We start from the raw sequence: 24,142 nt of genomic DNA, 5'->3' as shown, positions 1-24,142 counted from the left end.
AAAGAGACATTGAATTTAATAGAACATTGGTTTAGAGTCCACAGATCTAGGCTGCAACCCAGAATCTGCAGGTCCCTGGCTGGGTAAGGTTCATAACCTCTGCTCTTCTTTTTCTGCAGATTTCACTCAGGGACAAGGTACTTACCTTGAAGGTTGTTTCAATGATTAGAGATCATGTAGGAAAGTGCAGTGCACAGTGTATGGCATGAGACTGGGGTTTTGCTTGGAAATATTAATATTATTGGTGTAATTCCTACACATTGAGATTTAGAAAAAGGCTAAGTCCATGATGATTGGCTCAAGACAATGTGGCATGTGTTATAATGCTTCCTGCTACAGCATTTTTTGGCAATTACGAGTATGTTGCTAAAAAATACTTGAAAATCAAAGTTGCTGCTTGATTTGGGTTAGATTCCCTGAGCGTGTTCATGTATGTATCAGGGAAAAAGAGTCTCTGCTGTGGAGAGGCCACCATCTTTCCTCCCTTAGAAAGATGGTCAGGTGTTAGAATAGCCACAGGGGCCACAAGCACCAGAGCCTTAGCAGGCTCCTGCTTAGGACTTGTTGCAAGTCAAACAGGGGAGGCTTGCTGGTGAAGCCACAGCTTAAAGGAAAGAGCTCAATGATAAGGTGACCTGACAGGCCTGGGTTTCACTGTTCATTCCCATATAATTATAAAAGTGTTCCTTTTATTCTCCAAGTGTCCTTTTGGGATGATATATTACATTCAGGCTATTCTAAATTACAGAGCCAAAAAAAAGCCACGCGGTGTCCTTTGAGGGGTCTAACCATAAAATTTCTGGCTTGCCAGAGCAAAACATAAAATCACAAAACTGTTTCTCTCTCTCCATCTTCCCCCATCTCCTATCTCTGTTTCTTCTCTCTCTGGTACTCTTGCTCTCACTCTCGTTTTCTTTCTTTCTGCCTCTCTCTCTCCTTCCCAGCCATTTTTTAAAAATTCCAAGCCAGGATTATTACTGAACTATTCTTACCAGGAAGTTCAGCCTAATGCCATGGCATAATTATGACAACATTGATTGGGTATTGTCACCTTTACTATAAACACAAACCCAATATGCTGCATAAGGATTTGGAAGCAAAGCAGCAAGATAAGCTAGTGCTACAGCTTAAGACCCAAAGTTACTTACCCTGAATAATCACTTAACTAGGCAGAAATCATCCTTCTTTCTTCTTCAGATGGGATTAATGAGCCCAGCAGAGGCTGTTCAGCAGGAAATCAATATACACATATTTATTAAGTCCCACAATGTGTTAGGGACCCGGCAAGGATAAGAAAACTAAACTGAGGCAGACATGAAATCAGTTCTCATGCAACCTCAAAATTTGATTAATAAATAGAATAGCATTCATAAAGCACAATGAGAAAACAGAAGCATATAAAAAGGTACTGCAGAGGCTAAATCCAAGGTATTCTTATAATCACCAATATTAGATATATCAAAAGAGTGTGTGAAGGGAGGAACCTTGAGACCAAGGAGGATGCATTCAGCTTAGAAGATATATTAACTGTACCCATTCACTAGACATACAGTGGGATGGATGGCATTCATGGGACTGATGTGCACAATCCCAAGAGCTGGATTCATAAAATATAAAATCCAGGTTGCTATCCTTAATAGCAGATGCTCAAAGAGCAGCACTCTGGGATCACTCACTTCCTTTGCTTTTGGTTTGTTTTCAGGCAAACAAACCTACCGTCACATGACCATCGCAGTTGTGCATAATTTTGTAATCAGAATTAGGATTAAGAGGCTAAAATTTGACCAGTTATTCTTACTGTAAATTAGATGTTAATTTAGTTCATAACTATCTCTATAATGAAATTTTGTTATTTATAGCTCAACATTTCATCTCTAACCCTGACTATCTTCAGTTCTCGGGGGAAGAAGTGAAAAAGAAGAAAAGTGCAGCACGTAGCATGACTTGAGATTCAATTCATTTATTTTTTAACAAGGATTTTCTCTACTAGGATTTTTACTGACATTGAGAGCAAAATGTGTGCGGTGACTTAAGAAAAAGGAAAGAGAAATCACACTTCTAAAGAGGCAAATTTAAAGAGCTGAGTTTTTTGAAAAAGAGAAGTACAACGTGCATGTTTTTGAATTTTTACTAAAAAAATTTTCTAGCAAATTAAATTTGCAGAATGCAAAATTAATTTTCCCTTTTATAGGATATGATTATGAAGGTTACTACTGTTGGTTCATTCTCAGTAGGGTGTTCCCATGAAGAGGATTTGGAGGCAGATAATACAGAAGGGATCCGGATCTTGTAAGTCAAACCTCACAGGCTAGGGATGTCTTAGAGAGCCCTGGAAGCCACTGTCTTATCACAAGGTACACATTCTGATGACATTATTTAAAAGCTTTCTCGAAAAGAAAATCTGTCTTCTGCTTTACAGTATGACCTTTCTGGTCCTATATTGTGTCCTGTACTTTATGCTTTTTCTCCATCACTCTTGGAATACTTCATCTTTATGCCTTATACTAATTTTGTCATTACTATGCTACAACATTTTTTTTTTACAAACTTTTTTTTATTCCCTCCCCACCCTCCCTTGCAGCTCGCTCACTCGCTGTCTGCTCTCTGTGTCCATTCACTGTGCTTTCTTCTGTGTCTGCTTTTCTCCCTTTGCTGCATCATCTTGCTGTGCCAGCTCTCTGGGGGGTGCAGGCAGTAGGCTCTCTAGGGGCGCAGACCAGTTTGCCTTCACAAGGAGGCCCTGGGACAGGAACCCAGGGCCTCTCATATGGTAGATGGGAGCCCTGTCGATTGAGCCACAGGCACTTCCCACAAAATATTTTAAGACAGTGATTGTGTGTGAGTTTGTGTGTGTGTGTGTATGTATGTGAGAGAAAGGGAGAGAAATCAGGAGCTGATGTATTGTAGCAGGTTTATTTGAAAAAATCAGCGTATTTATTAGATTGAAAACGGTGAATTTAAAACCTATTCTTTTTCTGAAAGTCTCCCTATTTGGGGCTTAAGAGAAATATTTCCAAATTACAATTTCATTTTTTATCACAGTGGCAATTCTAAAACTCATCTTTTCAATAAAATAAATATTTGATGCAAATGTATCTAGTTAATGACTATTTGTCACTAAGCCTTTAACTAATGTCTTTTTTTCCTGCACTTTGTGGGGTCAAGGGTCACACCTGCCAACACAAGGAAGGACAGTCTGGATGGATTTCAAAATATTTGTTCCAAGTATATTAAATCTAAAGGTGCGATAGCATCTGAAACCACAGAAATAGTTGCCATGTGGTCAATCAACATCATCTTTCTCAACCACTGAAGTGAGAGCAAAATAAACATCAGAAATGCACTCCCTCTGTGAGTAATTTTCTCATGTTAGACATGGTTTCTAACATTGTTGGTATGAAAGAACAGTCACAATGAAATGAAAGGCAAGCAATATACTTCAGTACACCTATTCCTGGTTGCCAAAGGTATTTCTTCTTTGATTATTAAATATTTAGGCTAGCCAAAATATTTACAAGTTTCTCTGGAAAACACTCTTCAGTTTTGGAAATGACTTAAGCAGCACTGGCCTCATCTTAACAGCAAAGAGTAGCTGAGGCATATCCTTGAGTGCAGACCTGTCTCAACGCCTCTCTCTGAAAACTGAGACATGTTTTCTCCAAGGCAGTGTTGTTAGAAAGCTGAGTGCTGCTCTTGTGTATTTGCCATAGCCTGTTACAGAACAAAAATGTATACTGTTTTTCTTCCCAAAAAGATTCAAGAAAAAGCCTAAGGCCAAATGATGGTCATCATTAAGCAGTAACGACACACACACAAATCAATGGTTTTCCTCAGATTAGAAAAATCTTTGCTTTGCCCAAATTCTTATCTTAAAATCTGAAACAAAAATCATAATTTCTATCCAGAAGTATGGTCTACTATTTATAGAGCGAAGGGAAAACAACTAAAATAACAAGTTTGAAGAGTGCCTAAATCTGCTGTTACCAATGAACAATTCTAATTTTTTACTTCCTCATTTACTTATTTAGTCATGCATTAATGTCTATATCGGCAAGTCTCTGATAATACTGACTTTTAGATTGAAAAAGGAGATTGGGGTCAGCCACATCAATGTGCTCACTTATACTGCTAGGTAGAGAGTAATAAGCACTCCACATAAATACATGCTGGATAATGGATGCTGCGGTCGAAGGAACTGAGGCTCAGAGAAGCTCTCCTAGAGCCCCTCACCCATGAGGCAGCAGGGCCGTCTCTCTTGCTCTCAGCCCACTGCTGGTGCCATGGTATCCATCCTTATCCCACTCAGCAGCCTCATTTTCTTCATTTCTAAAATGACATAAGCAATTTGGAGATGGATGTGGCCCAAGAAAACAATACTGAAATTGTCCTTAGTGCTTGTCCATCACCAATGGCAGGGTATGGACTTTTTGTTATTTCTGAAGGTGAGCCAAGAAATACTGAAATGAATAGTTTCATGTCTGCTCAACAAGAGTGCTACTTTAAATTCCTAAAAAAAAAAACTATATTAATTTCATAGAACACAAATATTACTCTGTAATAATGACACATGGAGGTGCCCCGTGTATGTGTCTGGGTTACTGTAGAGGCCATGTTTTATTATTAGGGCTACAGAGAGATGCGGGGAGAAGGTGCAGAGAACTCTTCTAATAAATTTATACTCTGGACCTAAATAGTCAAGAACACTTACCTACGGGAAAATTTCACACAATTCCCTTTCATCCTTTATTTGCATTTTTCCTCTAAATACATTAGATAAATGGTTCTTTAGGACCCCGGTACATATGAAATATGTCTTCATCTCTTCTGCCCTCCTTCCCTTCCATTTATCAACCCAGTCGAAATGTATTTATAGAGTCACTGCTATTTGCTAAGAACACTACTAGATTTTAGGGTCTTGCTAGTCAAAGCTTGGCCCCAGATGAGCACCAGCATCCAGAACTGTTGACTCTGAACCTGCAGTTCAACTACACCCCCAAGAGATTCACATGCACATCAAAGTCACAGAAGCACTACAGAGACCTGGTTCCCACCTTAGAATACTGCGGTTTATCATAGAGGAAACAAAGTGGGGTTGCAGCCAGCCCCACAGAGTGGTAATGCAAAATTTTAAAAGGTACTGATCCCCAGATGAATTCAGCTTTATGGACGCATGGCTGGACAAGTAGAGGAATTTCTGTGCAAACCAGAAAAAGGAGCCTCTTGTCACAGGGTGTTCCGGCCACATACCTGGGTGCAGGGCTTCAGAAAGCAGCATGTAGGCCAGATTCTGGCACTAGGTTCTGAGTCTTTGTGCCATGTACAACCAAATAGAATTGTACACTGTGTCCCTGAGACAGCCCTATATATATTTATATTTATATTTATTTATTTACTTATTTAGGTATTCATTCATGTATTTAAGTCCATTTTGCTAAGTTACAGATATTAATGAGTTTAATCTAAAAAAGGGCTTGGGGTCACCTCATTCAACATGTTCCTTATACTACCTCCCCTATAAGCCCTTTGTAGAATAAATACATGCTGGATTTGTGAACTGTGCAGATGAGAGAAGTGACGCCCAGAGAGATACCAAAACATTTTGGGTGAATATGAATGTCATTTTTGCTGAAATTCCCATTTTTATTTTCTTTAAGTAAAAATAATTTTTACCTCAAACCTCCGTCTGCATGCACTGTCAATAAACTAAATACCAACATTAGGCCCCTCTCCTTAAACTAGATCAAATTGGTGGAAAGATCTCTATCATAGCCCTTTAGGGGTCAAAGCTATAACGGTCACTTGAAGCCCAGTAGCTCTGTCTGCCTGCCCACGGGGCAGCAGAACCTTGAGTGAGGCTGGGAACCTGGTGCCTGGGTCCAGAGTCCACTGGGTCTCCACACCACCATCCCTTCTGAGGTCTGTCAGCCTCATGGGGATGCTTGCCAAAAGTAGGTTACAGGTTACAGATTTCTCCTTCTGCTCTTCAGGACTTGAATTGTTTTAGCCTCCCCTCTAATTACTTAAAAGGCACTCCTTTCCTCTGTGGGCCTCAAGGCATCCCCCCTTGGGTGAACTCTTTAAGAAGCTGAGGTAAAAATGTCCACAGGCAAGTAAGGTAAAGGATTGCCAAAGGGACCAAAGACTTCTTCAAAAAAGAGGATGGGGACTGTAAGGACAACACACAAGTGACTTTAAAAAATTGGCCTCCCCCATATTTACTGAATTCCAAATAAAACCTGAGGAGATAACTACATGAGTCTTATCTTGATCTGGACCTTTAGAGAGTTAGTGAGAACCTTAATAAAAAAGCAAATGAATGGGAATGCAGTAAGGGGACCCACCTTCTATAAAGACATGGAGTCATGAAGAATTTTCCTGTGTTGGGGAAGAGACATGAGGCTGAAGAATTGTATACAAGGAAGAGTGGGGAAAGTGAGGGTGTGGGGATTTTTCTTATAAAGAACAAAATGTGCATTATACTGGAGAGTATGAATTTTATCTCACAGGCAACAGAAAGCACCGTAGGAACAGCTATGCTCAGGTTTGTTTTTCAGGAATCTTGCCCTGGTAGCAATGTTAAGGATATATATAGTAAGACAAAAAACATGGGAGGGATACTTTAGGAAAGTCCCTACAATTATATAGAAAAGAGATTGTGAGACCCTGAAGGAGATGAAGGGCATGAAGAAGCAAGTGGAAGGTCCTCCTTAGGGATGGACTGGTGGGGGAAGAGAAGCAGAGTCCGGTTTCTAATTTAGGAAAACACTTTGATGATGAGTGAAGAGTACAAGCAATGAACCTCTAACAGGGAGAAGATAATCCCTTTAGTTTAAAAGTGACAAGCAAAGCCTGGAAGACAGATGGAAACTCAAGAGTGAATTTCCAGATAGGAGAATTTCCAGATCTGACCAGCCATAGAAGAATTCTAAAAGAAATTCTTGAAATTCTTCACACTAAACACACCACATAATGAATCAACCAATTCCACGAAGAAATAGCTAAGGTGTTGGGCACAGATCCATTGTCCCCATTCAGCCTTTGTCCTGCAATCATGGCCACAAAATGGCATGTTTACGTAAATAGTCTGGGAACTACTGAACTGTCCAGAAAAAAAGTATAAAGGAAGAAGAACGGTTTTGGAGTCAGAGCAGAAAGAACTGGAATCCTGGTTGTTCCACTTTCTAAATATGCCCTTGAGCAGATTAGTTATCCTTTACAAACCTCATTTTCCCTACTCATATGTAGTGGGTACTGTATGTAAACCCAGAATATCGTGTTCTTAAAGATAATCCATTCCTGTGGGTGTAAGCCTATGTAAGAACTTTTGATGAGGTTACTCCAGTTAAGGTGTGGCCCCGGTTGGGTCTTAATCCTCTTACTATAGTCCTTTATAAGAGACTATAATTAAGACAAAGAAAGAGAAAGCCATGGGAGCAAGAAGCTGAAATCAGTGAAACCCAGAAGAGAAGGGAGAGATCAGCCCTGTGCCTTGCCATATGATAGAGGAGTCCAGGATCACCAGCAGCCAGTCTTCAGGAAGAAAGCATCACCTGATGATGCCTTGATGTGGACATTTTTCCCAGCCTAAGACTTGTAAGCTTGTAAGCTAATACCTTCCTGTTGTTAAAGACAACTCATTTCATGGTATCATAATTTAGAAGCTTAGCAAACCACAATTCCATTTAATGGGAGGAACTAACACCCTTGTCTAGGGGCCAGTGATAGGATGACCACATTTCCCAGTGTTCCCAAAAGAATCCTTGTTTATATCAGTTGCCCCTGAATAATTATTATTCTAAGATATGTCCCAGTTTGAAAGATAAATTATAGGCCCTGGCCCTTGTCATAGGGACATTAAATGGGATGATGTGTGTAAAGCTGGAAATGGGCTTTTTCCTTTCTTTTTTTCCCCCTAGTCAACGCTATCTTTCCTCCCTTCCCTGTGTGAAAGAAGACTGGAAATTGGGCAGGATCATCATTGCTACAGCCTTTGCTAATGACACACCTGGAATACAAAAGCATCACAAGCATTCCTATTTCATGGACACTTAGATATGGAATCACTTTAGAAAAGTACTTTACCTAGGGTAATTTAGGGAAGAAAATTTCACCTCCATTAAAAAAAAAAGGAACAATACTTCATTTTCAGGTTACATGCCGAGAAAATAAATGGACAGTAATTTGTAAAAATACTGCTGAAAAGTATCTTACTTTGCAGCACATGCTCCAGTTTATCCCTTTGATATACAGAAAGATGGCCTAAGGCCAATGTGCATCACTATCATAAAGATATGTAGGCATCCTAGGTGTGCACTCACTTGTCTATTTAGAAAAATCTGGTTTCTTAAATAAAGCAACTTGGCAAATGCTGATTGTTTTGGTAAGTCTATGTATATTTAAAACATGAATAATATGATTTATAAATATTGAAAACAAAGGTAAATTAGTAGTCATTAGTGCTGAGGATTGTATAGAAATGCAGCAGTGTCATCCTGAGCACCAAGTAAAATGACCTGGAAACCGAAATATTCAACAGATGTATGACATATTTGATATTAGATGGGTTGTTGGACATCTGTTGTTTTAGTCAGCCAAAGGGGTACTGATGCAAAATACCAGAAATTGGTAGGTTTTCATAAAGGGCAGTTATTTAGAGTAGAAGCTTACAGATACCAGGCCATAAAGCATAAGTTACTTCCCTCACCAAAGCTATTTGGAGCAAGATGGCTGCCAATGTCTGTGAGGGTTCAGGCTTCCTGGGTTCCTATGTTCCTGGGGCATGCTTTACTCTCTCTTCAAGGTTTCTTCCTTCCTGGGGCTGGCTTGTCTTTCCTCTGTGTGCTAACTTCCTTCAGCTCCAGCTTAAATCTTCAGTATCAAACTCCAACATCAAAACTCCAATATTAAAAGCCCCAACTCTGTTCCTTGCCCCTTGGTGGGTGAGGACTCAATGCCCTAATCATAACTCAATCATGTCCAGATACAGATCAGATTACAAACATAATCCAATATTTCTTTTAGGAATTGATCAATTATATCAAACTGCTACGTCTGTCATTTTCGAGAGACTTGGTGGTAAAGTTTAGAAAAACAATTATTTTTATAAACTTTTGTAGTCACATATATAATTAAAAGGTAAAATTACTCTGGGTTATTATAAACTAAGATGGCTTGTTTGTAAAGGAAAGAAAAAGGTAGAGAAACAAAACAGCCTCCTAGAGAGGAGAAAATTGACGCAATGTTTTCAGTGTGTTCATTGAAAGCTGCAAAGGGCACAGAAGGAAAGGCACTGAACTGGAATCAGAAAATCAGGCTTTTATTCACAGCTTTTCCACCCAGTCATAATATTTGAAGAGGATTTCTTTGGGCTTTAATTTAATTAGCTATAAACCAAACTGTTTGGAAATATTTTTCCAACAGCTTTTCTATTACCAAAATTCCATGATTGCATGGTTCCTCAGCATAGAGATTACTAGCATATGGAATATTTTCTGAGCACCTTTGTCTCCTTGTGGCACATCAGCACTACTGCTTTTTCACTCCCACCGATTCTTTGGGCTTCAACCATCACCCTAGGGCTCCCAGACTCTTTTGGTACCAAGGTACCTCCATTCCACCATTGAGGTAAGTTTGGAGTTCTTCTAGAGAACTCCCATGCAACTCCACTTGAGTGACAAAGATGGCCAGGTAGTGGAGTGAAACAATGCAAAAGGAATTAGATGCTCTCCATTTCCATTTCAACTGTCTTCCCTCCACCAAAAGGTAGCTCAATTCATACCCATCTCCCCCTGAAATGATGCTATAATCTCTATACAGGCTGCAATAATAAAACACTTAAAACTTAATCAAGGATTCTGTTTTTATTGCAATCACTTCTTTAAAATTCAAACCATTTACGGTAAAGCTGAAAGGTGACTTTCTCTTGGGGCAGGTTAGTCAAGTCTCTTAGTGTACTGCTGACTGACCTTTCAGGACAACAAATTCTGAATAAAAGCTGGCTGGTACAGCTGCAGTGTATCTAATCTGACCTTTACCTCCTGGGCCTGCCTTCGGGCCCATGTTCCTATGAGCAGCACACAGATGGGCTCTGTGTGATCTCAGGAGATGCTCAAGGTAGCAAATTTTCCATTTCAGGTGGAGCACTGAACTAATGAAATCAGGGAGGATCACTTCACTTGGCACCAGCTAACTGCAAACAGAGGTGAAATAATTTATCACAGCCAACTGCAGTGACCATTATCATCAGTAAGAAAGAAGCCATATGCCAGGTATGCTCTTGCTCAAACTGTTAAAGTTACAGGATTAATACTGCCCAAGAGTCTTCCTACTATTCAAGTCATATGAATTCTTGCATAGTTCATAGGAACAAAAATGCCAGAAGAATTAAATATCTGCATATTAAAACATTACAAACTTATTTCAATAATATATTTAAACCATGGGCTTACTCTGATCTAAACGACAGTATTTTATAGCCTGACCACACCAAAGTGCGAACATTACAATTAGCACTCTATTCTTGTCACATTTTGTGAACTACTGCAAGATAATTAGTATGATTGTTTAAGGCCGTGGGAGTATAACCCTTCTCTTTCTACTGTTGCAAAAGTTGTTGTTGCTATTTAGGTCAAGTGTCTTAATACTTCCCATAAAAGATTTACAGAAATAATTCCGTAACGCAAACGAGGGAATTACCAGAGAGATTCTGGAAAAGAAGGAGGGGACTAATGCACTAAACTGGGTCACATCGGGATAGATAATGAACTGAGGATTAGAAGCCTCACCCAGACAGGAAATGAGAATGTCCTGTATGGTCAGTGGTGGGAGAGAACGTGAAAAGAAGACGAGAGGCGTCTTGGAGGTATCTTAAGAAGAGGTTGGTTTGAAGGCTGGACGAAGAATCCAGGACACTACTGTTCCAAAGGTCAACTCTGCTACAGTGTCATCATTCGAGTCTAACTGAGCTAAGATGAGTTATTATACAGCACTCAGCATTACCTGCACTCTCTTCCTGAGTGTTTGAAATTCACTAACTGGGCACAGATAAGAAGTCAGCTACAATAACCCAGGTGAGAAATGGATAACTTGACTTTAAATTAGTGAAGCATTGATAGATCTGGACAAACGATCTTTTGAAGATAAAGGATAATGCAAGAAAAAAAGAACGACCAAATCATTGGTTTCGTAATATGACAAAAAAGACAGGAAAATGTCAAATGTTAGAATGATCAGAGCTTTCGCCTATGAAGAGGATCATAAGTTGGAAAGAATTCTGAGTTTTAAGCTGTGGTAAAATTGGAGATACAAGAATTAGTGAAAAATGTTAGAAAATGTTGACAATGGGGAAATATTTATAGAAACTGGGAAACTGAGAAATTCATGTATAGCCTTGAATTGACTTTTACTGGTCTAATACTCTCAATTATTACCATATTACCATCAAAAGATTGAACTTGATTATTTGTTCTCAAAATCATTTATAGATGTAAAAGCATGGGAGAAAAAAGGCATACCTAAAATTCTTTTTGAAGCAGGAAGTTGGGGGAGGGATTAGAGTTGAAAAACAAAATCCTCTCTGCAATCATTCATATCATTACGTTTCAATATTATTGTGGAAGATTTGTAAAAAATAGAGAAAATCATATAATACCTAAGAAACACCATTTTAATATTTAGTTAATTTAGCTAATTATTTTTTATATATGTTGTTTTGCATAGTTGTGATCATGCTCTTTTGTTTATTTCGATTTTAGCACATCTCTGTTACACATCCCAAAGTGATAGCTATGGATTTCACTGATACATGGAGATCTGGGACTAATACGGTGAGAAAGGTTGAAGATCACAGTGGTGTTTTCGGAAATCAGCCAAGGACAGACGTTCCTGCGGGCGACTGGCAGCATGCCAGTCCCACAAACAGGTACAGGAAAGAGGAGCAGGATAAACACGTCACTCAGCCTGAGACTGCAAGATGATATCCTAAAGGGACAGCTAGAAAGGGACACAATCTGGAGAGTACGTGCCGATGTTTTGAAAATAGCAAGGGCAATTTAGAGAATGAAGCTTTCTGCTTTAGGAACATCACAGGAAGAAGCTTTAAATGAATCTCCTTCTGGTTAATTCATCATTTTATTCATCAAACACTTCCATGGCACTATGTCCTAGGGACTGTTCTAAGCTCTTTACAAATAATAACTCATTTAACCTTTCCATTATCTCGATGAGGTGGATACTGTGATTGTTTTCAGTTTGCAGTTATTTAAAAATGATTCCATTTGGTGGTGGATATGGATGGTGAAAAAACTCAGGGTAGTATGGTCTCTCTCTTAGGTCTGTCTTTCCTGCTAGTCCATGGATGCATCAGACTGTAGACTGCAAATGGAGAGACTAAGCCTGACAAAGGAATCATGCATAGGAGCCAAATTCATCAGACACTGGATGCCTATTCTAGACCAAGTTACAGAAAAAAAGTACATTCAGGTTCCCCAAATACTAGGTCTGCAGTGTTTTAAATCTGGATTACTATTTAAAAAAGAAAAGCATGATTTTGTTGAATGGGTTAAAATGTTCTTTTAATAGCTTTATTTTGCCTCTGAGTTTAAATACATATTGTGACATTTATCAACTGAGTGATCACGAAGTACACAGTGTTGTACTGAAAATACTTTTCCACAGAGATTGAAACTCACACTTGTATTTGATAAATAGCATACTAAAGATCTAAGCTCTGACAAAAATATATTGGGACATTGTGCATGACTTACACAAACACTGAGGTTTTGGGGCTGAAATATTGCCAGCAATATAATCTATGAATTTATCATTTATCATATCTTTCTTGCTATGAACATTAGTTTATAATCTATCTCATATTCCTACCACAAATTCTCACTCTCTCATATATACTTATATCACTTTCACAGAATGACTCGTGATTACATAATTCCAAGTATAATAAATCTTTCATTCCAAGAAAGCTTTACAAAATAAAAGATTAATACTACCAGCTTAAAATGAGATCTCTAATTGCCTCTAAATATCAGCCAAAGATGACTCCATAATGTAATTTTCTACATTATACTGCTAATCACTGAGCAAATTAGCTGAAGAAAAATGCAGGAAGAACTGCATAGAACAAAGTAGTTAGAAGGAGGAATGAGTTAGACTTTGGTCAATTCATACCTACAGTCCTGTTTTTGCTGTAGTTTCCTTTCATTTCACTTTCTCAGTCTCTCATCATGAACTTGGGAGTTAGGCAGTCAGTGGCAGCTTGTGCAATTTACAAAGGGATTTATCAACTCCAAATAATGACACCCTATGCCTCTCCAAAAAACAAAGGTGACACTCAGTAATTAAAAAAATATATATGTTTAATGAGACTTGGATTTATTTACACACTGACATTGTTCTTATAATTTAAAAAACAATTCTACAGTGGAGAGTATTACAACAAGAGAGGAAAGTCTGTTGTGTGATTTAGAGGGAGAATATTAAGTGCAGTGATTCTCCAGGTGTGATTACCAGACCAGCAGCACTTCGAAATTTAGAAATGCACATTATCAGGCTTCACTCCAGGTTTGCTGAACCAGAAATTCTAGAGATGGGGCTTGAGAATGTACATTTCTAAAAATTTTCCACCTGAGACTTGCTGTTGATTCCCAGACTATACTTAGAGAACCACTGGATTGGAACATAGATTCTGAAGCAAGTCATAGTTGAGTAATCTTTAAGGAATTGTTTAAGTCATTTTTCTCAACTGTATAGGGGCATGATATTAGTGCCTACCTCACAGCAACTTTACAAGTGTTCAGTCATGACTTAAAGCCATGTCCATTATCTAGTAAGCCTGGTATATGTGCTTATTAAAATAAAATGTATAAAATCAGTTGCATCTATTGTCAGGTGTCCTGTTAATCACATCAGCTCATTACACTTATACACCTGCTATACACTTTTTATTTCCAGGTGGTTGAAAGAAACCACTTTAACTTATAGTTCCAACCCAATCTTGACTGAATATTATAACCACATTGGAAACTTTAAAAAAAAATTACTGATGCCATGATTTTGATTTATTTGATCTAAATTGAAGTCCAGGCATTAGAGTTCTTCCAAAGTTCCCCAGGTCATTCTAATGTTCAATCAGAATTAGAAACTATGATCTTAAGCTCTAAATCAGGGATCCTTAACAAAGGGGTCCATGAGCTTGAACTGAAATTCAAAAAAGCATTCTTGTCGGGCCATGTTGATGCAGGTATGATATATTTATTAAATAATACACAATATTAGTGTGGACTTAGTAAGGGGTCCATGGTTTTCACCTGACTGGTACAGGGATCTGTGGAACAAAAAAGGTTAAGAACCTCTGATTTAAATAAAGAGTATGTTTCTAGAATACAATGATCATATTTGGAATGCTATGTTAGCTGACATGAAGAAACTTATATTAAAAAGAGCAAAGCTGAAGAGAGGCAATCTTTCTACCTGGAAACTATTATATACAGAGCTTTTAAAACACTAGGGTGATTGCATCATGTACTCACAAACTTAGCTGGATATTGAAGTATTTGATACCTTAGAATAAAATAAGCCATATATACTTAGGGTTATAAAATGTATACTTTCAGGCAATCCACTTTGGTACATAATTTTGGTATGTACAGAAAATGTATGCTTTCAGGCAATCCACTTTGGTATGTACAGAATTTTATGTGAGTGATTGAAGATATATGCTCCTTCAGTCCTGGTAATACTGTTGAAAACACAATATTTCAGGAGATTGTGGGAACATGACATTTGACTAAAAGGGAGAGATCAATGCTCTCACAAAAATAATGAAGGAAGAGACAAAAGCTTTCCAAGGGATTTGCTTTGGGGATCAGCAGAGCAGGACAGTGCTAAACAATGACCAGGATGGTGAGGGACAGAGAGACAAATAAGCAGAAACAATAAAGGTGAATTACCAAGCCTCCACAGCCATGGGAAGGGCTCCCCTCCCCAACTCCAAAATATTAAGCAGGGGTAAAACCCCTGGCTCACTGAGGCTGACTGAGAGAGGAACAAATATCTTCTTCCCTGTCAGCTGTTTCAAGGGAAAAGGGAGGGGAATCAGGAGATTTTCTTCAGTGAAATCCACCAGCAGAGCCCACTTTGAATCTCTGTTCTGGAGATTCAACAGGAACACAGGAAAGCCAAAACTGAGACACCTCCATGGAAAGGTGCACTGACAAGTGCCATCTACTGGCCAGTTAGGAAATTGCATGGACAAAAACTGGGTTTTCTCTGTATCCTAACCCCTGGGAGAAAATCTGCACCCCATTAGTGAGTCCCTGGCATGATTTTGATAGCTTAAGCTTGGCAATTTTAAAGACTTAGAATAAGGTGAAAGCAAATATCAAAGAAAAGATGTGGGAGAAAAAAACAATAGGCAAGAGAGAGAAATTAGACATCAGAGTAAATTCACCAACATATTCAGATGCCTAGACATCAGCAAAAAGTTCCAAGCCATACTGGGAAGCAGGAAGAGATGGCCCAGTCAAAGGAACTAACCAAATAGTCTGAAGAGATACAGGATTTAATCAGTGATAATCACACAACTCTCCTAAATCAATTCAAAAAATTTAAAGAAAATGTAATTAAAGAAATAAAGGATACTAAGAAGACACTGGGTGAGCGTAAAGAACTATTTGAAAGCCTGCAAAGGAAAATAACAGACCTTATGGGAAGGAAAGACACGATGAATGAGATTAAAAATACATTAGAGACACATAATAGCAGATATGAATTGCTTGAAGACAGAATTAGTGATTTCAAAGACAGAACATCTGAACTGGAAAAGAGAGGGAAACAGAAGGAGAAGAAAATGGAAAAATGAAACAAAGTCTCAGGGAATTGAGTGGCCAAGCAAAAATGCACAAATATTTGCATTATTGGTGTCCCAGAAGGAGAAGAGAAAGGAAAAGGAGCAGAATGAATATTTGAGGAAATAATTGACCAAAAACTTCCCAACCCTTGGAAAGACATGAATTTCAATATCCAAGATGGAAAATGCACTCCAAACAGAATAAATCCAAATAGACCTACCCCAAGATGCCTACTAGTCAGAATGACAAATTCAGAGATAAAGAGAGGGTTCTGAAGACAGCATGAGAAAAGCAAAGCATCACATACAAGGGAAATTTGATAAGATTAAGGACCGACCTCTCATGAGAAACCATGGAGGAGAGAAATGGTATGAGGTATTAAGAAAGAGAAAAACTGCCAGCCAAGAATTCTGTATCCAGCAAAACTGTCCTTCAAAAATGAGGGTGAGTTCAAAGTCTTCACAGATAAAGAAAAACTAATAAAATATGTAACAAAAGACCAGATTTACATGAGATACAAAGGGAGTATTACAGCCTGAAAGGAAAAAATAAAGGCAAGAAATTCTCAAGGAAGTTGAATATAGACTTGCCATGTGACCCAGCAACACCATTACTAGGTATATACCTGGAAGAATCGAAAGCAAAGACACAAACAGAATCTGCACACCAGTGTTCTAGTGGCATTCTTCACAATAGCCAAAAGTTGGAAATAACCCAGGTGTCCATCAACTGATGAATGGATAATCAAACTGTGGTGTATACATATGATGGAATATTATGGAGCAGTAAGAAGAAATTAAGTCATGAAACATATGACAACATGAACCTGGAGGACATTATGTTGAATAAAGCAAGTCAGACACAAAGGGAAAAATACTGTATGACTGCACTATTATGAAGTAAATATATTGTGTACACTCATTAGAATATAAACTAATTAGAATATAGGTCATCAGAAAATAGAAGGAGGGTAGAGAATAGAAAGCTGAGGGTTAACCTGCACTGAATTGGTAAAAAGGTTGTTCGTAAATCTTCAGAAATGAATAGAAATGATGAAAGCATATCACGGTGTTTGTAACTAGCAGAGCTATTATTTGGGTATGACTGGTTGAAAGGGAAAGACTAAGATCATGTTTATTACTAGAAGGAAAGCTAAAATATGTAACATGAGACAGTATAAGATAGTAAAACCTCATGTAAAATACAAATATGGGTGATATTACACATATGACTTTTTCCAAAATGTAAATACAAACATACTAGAGAGAAGGAAAAAGAATAGCAGCTATGCATGGCAGGGGAAGCAGAGACAGACTGGGGGATAATAAGTTTCGTATGTTTGTTTATTATTATTATTATTATTATTAGAATAAAGTGCTCTAAGAATGACTGAAATAATGAATGCACAAATTTATGTAATTGCATCAAATACAATTGATTATACACTTTGGATAGATTTATGCTTTATTAATATGTATCAATAAATTGATTTGTTTAAAAAAACACAATATTGCAGATTCTGGGCATTTGAGGAATTAATGCTGTGAGTTTTTTATCCAGAAGGTCCATGGCTATAGGGATCTGTATTTTACTGATGGATAGATTTGAAGGAGTTATGATTTCAGGCTGGTGAACTGGATTTGAACTACTGAGCTAATGAGTGAGCGTTGCCCACCAGGCAGCATCCTTCCATGTTGCAACACATCACTTTCAATGATAAAAAACATGGAGTCTTGTGAACAAAGACAGCTAACATGTAAGAAATAAAATGTCAGTAAAGTAGAAATGATAAGAGTATACAAAGCTACTCATGGCAATAATTCAATTCCTAACAAAAACAGAGGACAAACATTTTCACTTTCCTCAAATTTGGAGGTATCTAAAGAAACAAATATGCCTTTTGAGAATATCAAGGATATAATGTATACAGAGTTTAATATTCTCTCATCATGCTACAGATTTTATATTTAATAACACCCAGTTTAATGAAATGTAAAGAAGCAAGTATTATATGTCATCATTAGTATTCCATATGCTTCTTATATGAAACAAATAAGTTGAGTGCATTTTTCATCTAAGGAAAAAAACACATGTAAATGTCTACTGTAAGATTATCTCCTTAAGCCTCTAGACAGATAGTATGAAGTTTGAGCTTCATATATTGTCAGCATAAAACTGTCTGAGCAGAATGAAAGCCACAGTTTTGATTGTGGTTTACCTGGGCTCCCCCTTGAGAAGTATTAGAACATATTTCTTAAGAATTACAAGTACTAAAGAAGCAACAGTTCTCCATAGCAACTCCCTCCCCATATGTTATTTCAGACATGGCAGCAAGATGAAGAAAATTCTGATGGATATAGATACATATTTTTTTTCTTAACTCATTTAGGTATCCATTACATTTAAAACCCAAGTTTCATGGTGGTAGTTCTGAATAAAGACAAACCACTCACAGGAAATTAACTGAGAATCAATGGTAACTAAATAAAATCCACATTTGAAAGAAGCAGAAATTCATTTCTTATGTCACTACAAAAACAAGGTTCTAGAGCATTCCTTTTAGACATGTTTCAGGAAAAAAAATTCAGATGCATCCAGGTTTGTTATTGATGTCCATAATCTTTCAATATTTCTCTTTATCAAAGCAGGTACTGGTTATTTGGTAGCTTCAATTTCAGACCTCACAAGCCTTTTTCTTTAGTAAATTGTAAGTGATAGTTTTCAAAGAAACTTTTAACCTTCCATTCTCTACCCCACCTGCTCCCATTGCCCAATGGCCAATCTTCAAGTCCAACTTTTCCCTTGGAGTTCTACAGAGTTTTCAAGTATTCTATAGGCTAAACAAGAGGAAGTTGGCGAAGACTAAATAAGATAATGCCTGAAACCTTCTCATACTAGTATCTAGCTCAGGGTAAGCCCTTCTTAATTATCAGATTCCACTTCTTCTTGAATTCCTGCCCAATATTTTCTAATGTTCAACTGCATACCCTTATTAAAGAAAGAAAAAGGAAAATGATTCTCTCCAGAATAGAAAACTTTATTCTTTAAACAAGAAATGAAAATGAAAGGTAGAAATACTCCCTATATTCTATGTTGATGAAAAAAATCTTGATCTCTTGAAATTTGGAAGTTGAGAAAAAAATGCATGATCAACATTATATACCTTTGAGTCTCAAAATTGTGTATTTTGTAGATGTGTAATAAACATTTTAGAGTTCACCTTCAAAGGCATTAATTTTATTTTTTCCTTACTTTTACTTCAAACATTTTAGCTGAGATCGTTCTAAACTACCAAGAAATTCCACTTTGTATTGGTAGGTCCTGGGTGTTTTCAAAGCTTCTCTAAATTTCTTTCAATGGGAGATCACCCCCTAGTGGAAATGCTTAGATATCTATGCTTCCCTGTGAAAATATTAAAGAAAATCCTTGAAACTTAAAATGATGTTTTTACTTCTAAACAAATACTAGTGATACTTTTAGTAAGCAATGTAGATTTCCGAGTTATATGAGCTCCTATTTACATAAGAATAGGCAATAGTTTTAAAGGTGCTTGAACTTACATTGCAATTCACAAATCAATATCTATTTATACTAAAACTTTTATTTTCAGATAAGTTATAGAATGGTGTGTGTTCAGATAAGTTATAGAACATGACTGCAGTATGTTGCAATGAAATCTTTTTCTTGAGCTTCTGGGGCCGGGGATTGAACCTGGGACCTCGTATGTGGCAAGTCAGCACTCAACCACTGAGCTACATCAGTTCCCGAGTTGTTTTTTTTCATTTGTTTCCTTGTTGTTTGTTTTGTTTTTAGGAGGTATCAGGGATCAAACCCGGGACCTCATATGTGGGAAATTGGTGCTCAACCATTTGAGCTACATTTGCTGCCTGATTGCAACCTTCTTTCTGCTCAAGAAACCTGAGGGCTAAGACAAATGAGTGGTAACCATGTTTTAAATTAATTTGGGCCCATTTTTAATAGAAACTGTTCACAAAATATGAAATATTAATACCTTGCATTAAATAGATGCTATATATCAGAAATTTTTCTTAGTGCTTTATAGATATTGATTTGTTAATAAACTTTTTGATATATTTCTGGATAAAATAATTACTGTCTCCATTTGTGAGCCCATTTCTGAGTCAATAATATAGCAAGGATGTTCTGCTGAAAAGCCTAACCATCAGTGTAGTCATTTATTAAAGGTTGTAAAAGCTTTGGCACATTTATAAGGCAAGACCAATAAATACAATTTCATCTGTGACCAAACCTCACATTAACCCTATCACAACCACAAATATATATATATTCTAATATATAATCTATATAGTATTGTATTTTTATGACAATATCACATTGATAAAGCATTGAAAACTAAATTATTTGCAAGATTTACATTTTCTATCATTCTATGTAACAATGATTACAAGCATTACTTCTTAGAGAACAAATCATCAGTCTAAGAGAAGTGAGAGATTACCATTTGAGGTAACTTAGCCAAAAGAACAGTTATTTGTATTAAGCAAATTTATATAGATGCCGATTTTCCCTATAAAATGTATAATAAATAATATATACATTAATATATAAATATACTATAACACACTAATCTAGGAGGATAATTTTTTAAAAGTTTGTGTGGAATTATGCATAGAAATTTCAGTATAAGCATGCAGTTTACAGACAACTTTAAACATACCACTAACACATTTAACTATATGTGTTTTTATGTATTTTTACTCTTTAAAACATTTTTGTCCTTTAAATTTAAATTGTCATCTACTAGAGTGCATACATTATAAAATCAGACAGGAATAATAATTTTTGCCTGACCTAACTCACAAAGCTATTGAGAGAATCCAAATTAAAACAACAAGAGTGTATCTGAAAGTACTTTATAGATTATGAGGAATTATAATATTATCAGTCATGCTTGTAATTAGATGATGAATCGTTTTGATAATAAAAAATATTTCTTATTGTAATGTGCCAAAGAATTCTAAAAGCCATATGAAGAATATGCTAATATGACAAAAACATAACCCATTGGCTATTCTACTTCTGGCAAAAGAAGTTTACCCGTAAGAGAGATGAGTTAGTCAATTGACTTAAGAAATTGGGGCGAGAAGTGAAGAAGCTAGAAGCTGCTTTGTGGCACGATACCAACAATTCAACTAAATTGAATTGACTTGACTGATGAGATAGCACTGGTTTTGTATTGTATATATTCCAGTCTCGTCTTTGACTTGTTAGTCCTGGCCATTTTTTTATATACGTTGGCAAAGGGATTTTGGCATTATATGTGTCTCTATGAAAGCGTCAAGGTAGGGCTGCATAAGCTAACAGCACATTTGCAAAAGGGGTGAATTGTGTGTGTGTGTGTGTGCTTGGGTGTGTGTTTATGTATATGCAAAGCAGAAAGAAACCCAACTCATTTTAAAATTTATTTCATTATTAGTATCATTTCTTCTATAAAGATATATAGTAGTCACCTAAGGAATGCTTAATTATTCAGTAAAAGGGACACAGAATAAGTCACCTTCATCTTCAAATATATACTATTCATATTACTGAGCTAATGGAAAATACATTAGTGTTATTAACATTAGCTATAGTAACATTGTGAAGAAGGTCAGGAGAATTTACCCTTTTCATAACACTTGGATGACAAAATTGCAGTTCAGGTAAATTTTACCTCCATTTTAATGGGTAAAAAGTAAAGAATTAAGGCTCTAATCCAAATAACACAATTATAAAAATAAAAATCATCTTTGAATAGCACCATATTAACTGAAGCAATCATTATCACTGTTTGTTATCATATTAATTATCTTATTTTACCCAGTCTCTCAGTAAATGACCTAAGATCCTTCAGTGAATTAGGAGTAAAACTAGAAATGGGCCCTTATGGGGGACAAAATAACATTTAAAGTCATTCGGTCTCAAGTCTTCAATGCACAGCCCAAAGCATAAACAAAAAAGTTCACTGAAATTCTAGAGCATATGCCATAAAAGCCTGCTTTTACTAGAATTATGAATCTTCCTTAACATTCATAAATAGCTGGATTGGTTCTTATTTGAAGTAACTTTTCTAACTAGGCTAATTTCCAGGTTTCCTTGTCCACGCAAGTAAAAAATATAGTTGGAGGTATCATGACTCTTAGAAAAGTGACAGCTGACAAAAGAGTAAATGACAGAATTATAGCAAAGAGTCATACAATTATGAATATCTATAATAGATGTTTATAATAGATGTTTAGTAATAGCAAGGACAAGCTAAACTGTGCTTAATACCGTCCACCAACAGTCCCTTTTCAATCCTACACCACTTTATTTTCCTTCACAGAACTTCATCACCACTTGAAATATATTTGTGTGTTTATGGGTTTATTGTCTGCCTTCCTAAAGTAAATTGAAAGCTGTTTGGAGGCAGGTGTTTGATCTCTTTTATCCCCTACTTTATTTCCAGTGCTTCAAGCAGTGAGTGGCACATAAAAAATAGTGTTTTAAGTAATTGGCCTGCCCACAGGGTGTGGATTCTTCTGTGCTGTTGGAAGTTGCTGGGGAAGTCACGGACAATGCTAAGTGGCCATCTCCTGGTCTTCTCTTACCCCCCCCCCCCCCCCCCAATCTTCTACTGGGCTATTTCCTTTTCACAATCTGGGAAAGATGTTACCTCTAATAAACAAGCACTAGCCACACCCTAAACTCAGAAACCAGGAATGAGGAGCCCCATGGGCTAATCAAAACAGGAATTCTCAGTGGCAGGACCCCATCCATCCAGGGTGGATAAATACACACTCAAACAGTATAGATTTGTCTCTCTTTTCTCATGCAAAATGGAGCATGTGGAGCTGCCATCTATTGACCCAGATCAAAGCAGTTTTGGCCTCCCTGGAAAATGGGCCACAACAGGATCTTTTCCCCCTGCTCTTCTGGACCCATTGTACTATATAAGCAATAAAGTAGCCATTTGCTGAAACTTTCTGTTGTGCCCAGAACCTGTGTTCCCACAAGGTACCCTGTAGCAAGTCGCTCCACAGAGGTGACATGCTCAACACATGAAGTAAAGGATTTAGTAATCAGGGTAATTATTTACATCTTTCAAAAGCACTAAAATTATGTGTATTAACAAAAAAAGTATAAGTACATGACAGTGCAACACACTCGCTTGTGCCATAGCAAAACTAAGCATTACTTTTTCATATTACTAATGAAATAAAATTCTCTTACAATATATGTGGTTGATTAAATGCATCATGTAGTACAGTAAAATAATTTAATTACTATTTTCTGAAAGGAGTCCAAGATCTTTATTCTAATATCTAAATTCATTTGAATGTGTTTACTTTGAGAGACTAAATAAGAGACCAGATCAGAGTGAAACATTTTAACATGCCCACAATGAAAAATACCTAAAAACAAAACAAACAAAAAATCCTTGCTTGTTATAAAGAAAAACAACATCCTAATTCTCTAGGGAACAGTTTTGACACAATTATAATTGGGTATATATAGACCCACAGTTGGGACTTTGAGAATGGAAAACCTGAATTGATAACTACCATCCTTTTAAGGATAATTTGATGTCAACCTATATTTTACCAACCTTGTTTTATACTTGCTATTGTCATAAGATGATGTGGAGAAAATTCAATGCCATGACAATGGCATTAATGCAACTGAAAAGGAATGATGGAGGATGCAATACTCTAGTGAATGCTGTGAGAATTTCAGCCAGAGTCATGTTGTTATAACTGTAAACATAGTTTTAAAATATCTAGTTAGTAGCTGCTATATAGGAATTGCATAACATAGCAGCATAACCATAAACTGTTTTCAGAATGAAACAGTACATATGATTAAAAGTTATGCTAAATTCTACATCACTTCATTCTTAAATGTGTTATTTCATGCAGGTCTTTCTTGAGGCAAGTAATAAGTCTCTGTGCCTGTTGTGTTTGTATATAATTGGATCTGGATTGACTCAGAGACTTACAAACTGTGCCACAGAGCAAATGACAATATGAAGCATTAGGTGAATAGCAAACTCTACTGACCCAGGGATCATTTCTATCTCAATGAAACATTCCAGTAGGGCAATGAGTTATTTTATCTTAATATTAGATATCTGTGTTTAAACAATACTGCTCTGAACTTCTTATGTTCCATTTATTTTCAAAGAGAAGAGAAAGGAAGCAAAAAAACAACAACGACAACAAAAAAGGAGAGGGTGTGCACAGGGTTTAATTACTAAGTGTTCACAATGTGTCTTTCTT

The 24,142-nt window shown here is 36.8% G+C and overlaps 1 protein-coding gene and 1 long non-coding RNA gene across 2 annotated transcripts in view; one reads left to right on the top strand and one right to left on the bottom strand.

Moving 5' to 3' along the window:
- The window catches only part of CHSY3 (chondroitin sulfate synthase 3), a 314,150-nt gene that overhangs the window by 78,722 nt on the left and 211,286 nt on the right, over positions 1 to 24,142 (bottom strand). The window lies entirely within an intron of this gene.
- LOC131273857 (uncharacterized) lies at positions 53 to 13,992 on the top strand. Its single transcript, XR_009181026.2, has 3 exons — positions 53 to 83; positions 10,135 to 10,268; positions 11,754 to 13,992. It is a non-coding gene; the product is annotated as an uncharacterized lncRNA (long non-coding RNA).

The sequence above is a fragment of the Dasypus novemcinctus genome, chromosome 2 (assembly GCF_030445035.2).
Source record: "Dasypus novemcinctus isolate mDasNov1 chromosome 2, mDasNov1.1.hap2, whole genome shotgun sequence".
In the NCBI taxonomy this organism is placed as follows: domain Eukaryota; kingdom Metazoa; phylum Chordata; class Mammalia; order Cingulata; family Dasypodidae; genus Dasypus; species Dasypus novemcinctus.
Note: the sequence above shows the minus strand (reverse complement) of the source record. Positions and strands in the feature narration are given on the sequence as shown.